Below are 6,775 nucleotides of genomic sequence, written 5' to 3'. Positions count from 1 at the left end.
GTCATAAGTCTACAAATTCAGTTTATTTTACACGCTATGGCATTTCCTATGTATAATACATACATGCACATGCACTTGTGTAGTGATTAAAAACTATTGCAATATCCGTTTCAAAATTGTAGTATGATTGAACGTACGTAGGTCCCCATACTATAAATAGGGTACTCGCCCATCGAAAGTTTGTGAAGGTAACCGTAGAGAAACTTTTAAGCGATTAAATAGTACGATTATACGTTTTATCGAATTCAGTTCATAAAATTGCTAAACGCTAATGTGTACAACTCTTTTTGATAGAAAAAGTTTTATAAAATTAAACAAACATCTATATTATAGAACTATTCCGACAATTCGTAGAAATTCTGATGGGTATTTAGGCCAAACAATGTTATTAATTTCCACTTACATAGACAAAAAGTAGGAGAGATAGGTCGTTAACTTGTTTTTACTATTCAATTGAATAAGAATTATTTATTAATATACAAATGACATGAATTCAACTTTCAAATCTCTGTATAATCTCTTTCGTCACTTGTTGGCAAATTACAATTATTAAATTTAGATAATATGATCGCAAAATATACATAACATAACATGAATTTTTTTATAACATATAATATTTGTGCATAATTTATAAAAAGAAATAAAATGAAACACTTGATGTTTTATAATTTTGTTAAGTGCGCGTGCCATTGAACGTTAAGTTAAGCGAGAGATGGGAATTAAATTACCGTACACATAATTAAGAACTGAAACTATTCTGTCAGCTTGATTTATAAATCATGTTTCATCGCGCCAATATATTCATTATTTCAAAAATTGTGTATAAAAGCAAAAACGATTGAAATTATGTCCGAAACCCAGCTTTTCACATAAAATGACCTTGAACATAACGCCAGCAGACCCGATTGAATACACTTCATTTATTCCAATCAGGTAAATAACAAATACAATAATAAAACAGGGGAAGTCTACACTGTGTATTAGCAACCTGCTGTGATGATCCCTATCTTGTCAGCTCAATACACAGGCACCTGGCTAACGTACTGGAAAAAAAGGATTAACTGCCAAAATAACTGATTTCATTTATTGCTAAACTGTTGTGTACATTTTAAATTAACAACGAGAATGGATCAATATCACCGTTGCACATTTTAATTAATTTCACAGTAATCTGTTCTTTAAATAGTGATAGCCTAATGAAAGACGGCGCTAATAAAGAATAAAGTGTGAAGGTGGATATTAAGAAATAAGATCCATTTTCGCATGACACTGGCAGTATAGAATGTAGTCTTATATAAATAAAACATATTTAAGACATGGATAAAAGATAAATAAGACACATTTGAATCTCTCATATCTTAAAAAAAATAAGCACGTAGTCACAAATAAATAAGATACGTTTAAGAAACAGAAAAAAATATATATAACATACATTTGCATATTTCATTTCTTAAAAAAAAGCTCGTGAATCTGAAGCAATACATTTATTTCTTACACATTATTCTAAAAGTCGACAGACAACATAAGTTCAATGAGGGAACCACAATTAAATAAGATCCATTTTCGTATGATACTGGTCTAACGAATTTTTCAAACATTCAATTAATAGAGAGCAATATCTGGCTGTCACCATCGAACCTAAATTTGGTTGCAATGGAAGTCAAAATTGATGTGTAATGTTTTGTTTTTCAACTTCTTGCTCCAGAAAATGTTTTTTATTTACTTTCTCCATGTACATTAGTTAGTCCGTTTTAGCGTTATGATTAACTCAACAATAATGGTGAATTGAGTGTTTTTATCAAAGTTGTAACATTATGCAGTTCATAAGGAAGACGTTATACGAAATCTAGCAAAATAACGGCGCACAGACATTTCACTTAACAAACGTAGTAGGTGTACGTTTTGGCGGCTACTGCGTCTGACTGCACTAAAATAATTACGCTTTAATATCAAATGATCAATTATATTCAAGTCACATAGAAGCCGCTCATATCTTATAGAGACGCAAGGTAAAGGGTGTTATAAATGGGCTTCAGTTATCTGAATCCGTACCTATGTTGTCCGAAGATAAGAGTCACTGGAATGTGGAAAAATTGTGCTCATAATTTTTATAAGACAATTAAATGATTTTCACTTTTTCCATTCACCTATATTTATACTCGAACTGTTATTGTTATTGTTGATGTTTGCTTACAGTTTATACTTAACGATTGTTAGTAGCATATATTACAATATATGTTTGTACTGACCGTATATTTTAATAAGACTAATACTTAAATCCCATAAACTGTTGCTTGTTGTGTTTACAGCTTATTATTAAGTTATCTTTATTGTCGATAATGAGCCTTTGCACACACTTTTTCGAGCCAATGTTTGATACTTAAACGGAAAAAAACGATCGCTTACATCTAATTTTACTTTGATTGTTCGTGTGTTCATACTGTTAAATGACAAATGGTCGATAAAGTGAAGTAAGATCAACAAATAATACCCACTGTAAGAACGTGACCGTCGCGTTTAAACGTGAACTCAACGAACGTTTCTATTGTGGTTCGCGAACGTTATCTACATCTTTGCGTTAAAACAATTTCTATCAATAACTGCATTAACCAAAATTAAAGTAATATTTTCATAAAATTATAATAGTTGATGACTTATTATGCATTTTTCAAAGAACTGAATTTAAAACAAAGTACATGCATTTTTCAAAGAACAGAATTTAAAACAAAGTACATTAAAAAAATCTTCGTTTATATGTTGCTTTGAACCAAAACAAGAATCATTTGTGGCTCGGCACGAGATAAGGACACCACCATCTTGTCAAGAGATGACTTCTTCATTATAAAAGTGCAAAATCTGACAAATTAAAATCAGAAATTTTAGCTCTGACTTCTCAATAGGGACGAATTTGTGACACTTTTTATGTTTACTATTTAACACCGATTTTGATTAAAAGCAAAACAAGTATCATGTGTGGCTTGGAACGAGATCAGGACATCACCATCTTGTCAAGAGATGACTTCTTCATTATACAAGTGTAAAATCTGACACATTAAAATCTGAAATTTGCGCTCTGAATTCCCAGGTGGGGACGAAGTTGCGACACTTGTGATGTTTAGTCTTTAACACCGTTTTCGCAAATTTTGTCAATAAAAGCCAAACGATTTTATGATATGCAGTGCATGTAATGACCAACCTTATGACTGTAAGCCTCGCCACAAATGCCGTTGTAAATGGTTAAACTGCTTAACACGTACATTGGGCCGCAAAATGTAACAGGCAAAAAAAACATAATGATATCATGGATGAAATGAAAAGACAAATCCAGCGTATTTCATAAAAAAATAAGATGATTGAAAGGCCATTACATAACATAACAAGGTATGTGTTTGTAAAACACAATACACAATGTCCCTTTTTGAGCGATTTTGACCCATATATTTGACCTTTGACCTTGAAGGATGACCTTGACCTTTCACCACTCAAAATGTGCAGCTCCATGAGGTACACATGCATGCCAAATATCAAGTTGCTATCTTCAATAATGCAAAAGTTATGATTTTGACCAATATATTTTACCTTTGACCTTGATGTTTTTGTAAAAAAGTGTGACATGTGCATAATACACCCCATTTAAAATCAATGGATGCAATGTAAAAAAGTACATTATTCACAGGGAGCTAGAGACAGACAGATTTGGAAACTAAAACAAGCAAATTCAATGACAATGTGTAAACAGTGCTGAGTGAACATAGAATTTCTTGTATTCAAAAGCTTGTGCAGAAACAACATAACATTTCTACATTATATTCCCTTAAAATACTTTATCATGCTTAATATTCATAATAATGGATGAAAGGCTGATTAAAAAACAGACACAAGATATACATCAATGCCATTATAACCACATATTCACCCTTACAAAAAAAAACAGTATTTTTAAATTCTTTGATGAAAGCTGACCTCTTAAGTCTTCAATTAAATACTTGATATGTTAAAAAGGTCCATCACAAGACAATCACTGGGCAATACATGTATATAGTCCGTGTTACCACCCACACACAGCTCAAACTGACGGTTAGATGTAAACATGGTAAGGTAAGGTTGCACCAGGATCTGCCAGGTTCAATTGTGAAGATCTGCAATGAAAATATATAACAATGACTGATAATTTATGACTGCAACGTTCCACAAACACATCAATAATACATTAATACAGTGGTAACCACATATTATTTTCCCCTGCATTGTTGTTTTTCTTATTGAACTTAATATTTGTAAAAATAACACAACACATTATTAATCAAATGATACACTGTTATCAACATGAAAATAAGATTTTTGTTTTGTACATAATTTATTTCTGTTCCCTCCAGATATGCATAGCTAAGGCATTTTTGTTTAATAAATTCTGTTAGTTTTTATCTAAACATCGGCATACCATGGATAAGATAATCAATAAATCATATGTTGTTTTTACTAATGGAAAAAATAGAATAAATAGTAAACACAAATGAGGTAAACAATACATGGTGTGAGTCATACCATACCTGCTAATTACAGTATAAGCACATCTTTTGGTACTACATTGTATGTCATTATTCCCAATGAGTATGTTATGATGTGGATCAGCTTTGGACACATGCCCCTACATGTATATCATTGGAGTTCTTCACTGAAACAACAAGATACAGGCCTTAACAAAATTATTGCAAAATATATATGTGTGGTTTAAATTATATTTAAACATAATATATTACAAATTAAACAAATGCCCGCAAAAGTATTGAATCTGGTAACAATCTTACCAATATTCCAAAACATATGAGCAGACAACCTTTAAATTGTCTAAAACTGGAAACTATAGTCTCTAATGTGACTTCCAAATTTGTGTTGTTCTACATTTTTTATTTCTATATTTGTTTTAACGAATCATTATCTTTGCGCATCACTGTTTTAATTTCAACTTGATCATGAACACTTAATTGACATTGATAACGCATTCATTAATCCTTTCAGTGCGGGAACCAAATTTTGAAGGCCTTTGCAAACAGTTTGGATCCAGATGAGACGCCACAGAACGTGGCGTCTCATCTGGATCCAAACTGTTTGCTATTCTGATAGTATTTTTTGAAAAAAAAATCAAAGAAATGCTAATTGTAGAAATTCAGCAGACGACATTTTAGCAGACGAAAAATTTCCCAGCATGTAAAGGGTTAATTCTGGTGTTACAAATAGAATTGCGATTGCTTACAGTCCATTACAGGATTGCACACAGATTTTTAACACAAATTTTATAATACATGTACAGTCATGTTACCATTACCGGATCAGTAGCGTAATAAAGTTGTTCTGGTGAAAAGCAATAAATGTTTTGAGACTTCTTTTACATCAGTTTGATTAAATATTACCTTTGCTCGCTGATTCAGCATATAGTCTTATTTTTAAACGCAGGCAAAATGTATTTGTGATACCTTTTTTTCGCTGCAGAATTCATGCATTAACAGATCAGTTGTAGCCATAACGGATCACGTGATCGAAACCACTCAGGGGGCTTCTACCACGCTATTTGAACTGTCGAAACATGAACTGTGTTGTTTACAATGCCCAAATTACATTGCCAGTTGTAAATTATATTCATTTGTTTTTGTTATAATTGTTTTCTATATGTGATTGAAAATGCTGTGTTCAAAATATCATCCAAAACTGACAACTATTTATCGGGAAGCGCATTCTTGAACATGAAAGTGATCCTCTATGGGTAATGATCCGGTAATGGTAACTTGACTGTATCTACTACAACCTAATTCCATATTCATTTGACAGTCTTTCAGCTATCCATTGATCAACAGTTATACAATCATCTTAAAAATAAATAAAGTGAAAGTAGAAAACTTTGAGAAGCATATAAGCACTAAAATGTATCAAAGATGTGTTACTACAGTTGATGTCATTTTAAAATCGTATAATAAGAAATGATTTGACAGATAAATTGTGAAGCGTTTTAGATTTTGACAACTGTGTAACAGACAGAAATATCCGCTAAAATCGTCATTATGAGAGCCAATACGTCTCATAAACACGTTATGATTGATGAAATATATTCTTTTTACAGGAAATGTTTTATCCACATACTACTTCTTGAAGCAAACAAACTGAAAATCTATGAAAAAATATACCTTGACAAAATCCAGAAAGTTTATCCGAAAATTTACAATGTTGATCTGCCATTCCATGCCCTACTGTTTTGATTTTTATATTTACTTAGGTTAATCTACACCATAAAATATCAAAATAAAAAAGGTAAACATCAATATTGAAGTATCCATCGTGTATTTTTAACATCAAAAAATAAAATTAAAATAACTAAACCAAAATAAACACCATATTAACGGACAGCGATTACCGTCTGCAATTTCCTTCTTTGTTCATATCGTATGCAGTTTTCAACGTTATCTATATTGTATGCAAATTCCGTAAGCGTTTTAGTGAGACCCAATATTATGTCAAGAAAAATAAAGCTGTAAAAATCTCACCTGCTCGTCTTTGATGTTGCAATTAGCACATTCAGCATTTTCAGTATCTACTAAATAAATATATGAAAGTGCCAAATGTCCAAGATACTATGACGTCCTCCTCAAAATGTTAGATCCTTCGAACTCCATTTATTTTATCCCTGATTAATCCTCTCACACATTAGGCCTACATGTAAGATTCCTTGTTATGTTCACAGCGTTTATTTTAAATCGTTTACGTTCTCAAACTTCAGCAGGTA

The 6,775-nt window shown here is 31.6% G+C and overlaps 1 long non-coding RNA gene across 6 annotated transcripts; it reads right to left on the bottom strand.

Annotated features, from left to right (window-relative positions):
* Positions 1 to 905: 905 nt before the first annotated feature.
* LOC127834551 (uncharacterized) lies at positions 906 to 6,498 on the bottom strand. Of its 6 annotated transcripts, XR_008027990.1 has the most exons (4): positions 5,327 to 6,150; positions 4,551 to 4,675; positions 3,964 to 4,139; positions 906 to 1,043 (listed from the first exon to the last, which is right to left on the bottom strand). It is a non-coding gene; the product is annotated as an uncharacterized LOC127834551 (long non-coding RNA). The 6 variants fall into 6 exon arrangements; XR_008028006.1 differs by lacking the exon at positions 5,327 to 6,150 and adding an exon at positions 6,407 to 6,498 and having other exon boundaries at positions 906 to 4,139; XR_008028002.1 differs by lacking the exon at positions 5,327 to 6,150 and adding an exon at positions 6,180 to 6,276 and having other exon boundaries at positions 906 to 4,139.
* Between the last annotated feature and the right edge of the window lie 277 nt (positions 6,499 to 6,775).

This window comes from Dreissena polymorpha, chromosome 1 (genome assembly GCF_020536995.1).
Source record: "Dreissena polymorpha isolate Duluth1 chromosome 1, UMN_Dpol_1.0, whole genome shotgun sequence".
NCBI classification, from domain to species: Eukaryota; Metazoa; Mollusca; class Bivalvia; order Myida; family Dreissenidae; genus Dreissena; species Dreissena polymorpha.
This window is presented reverse-complemented; position numbering and strand designations above follow the sequence as displayed.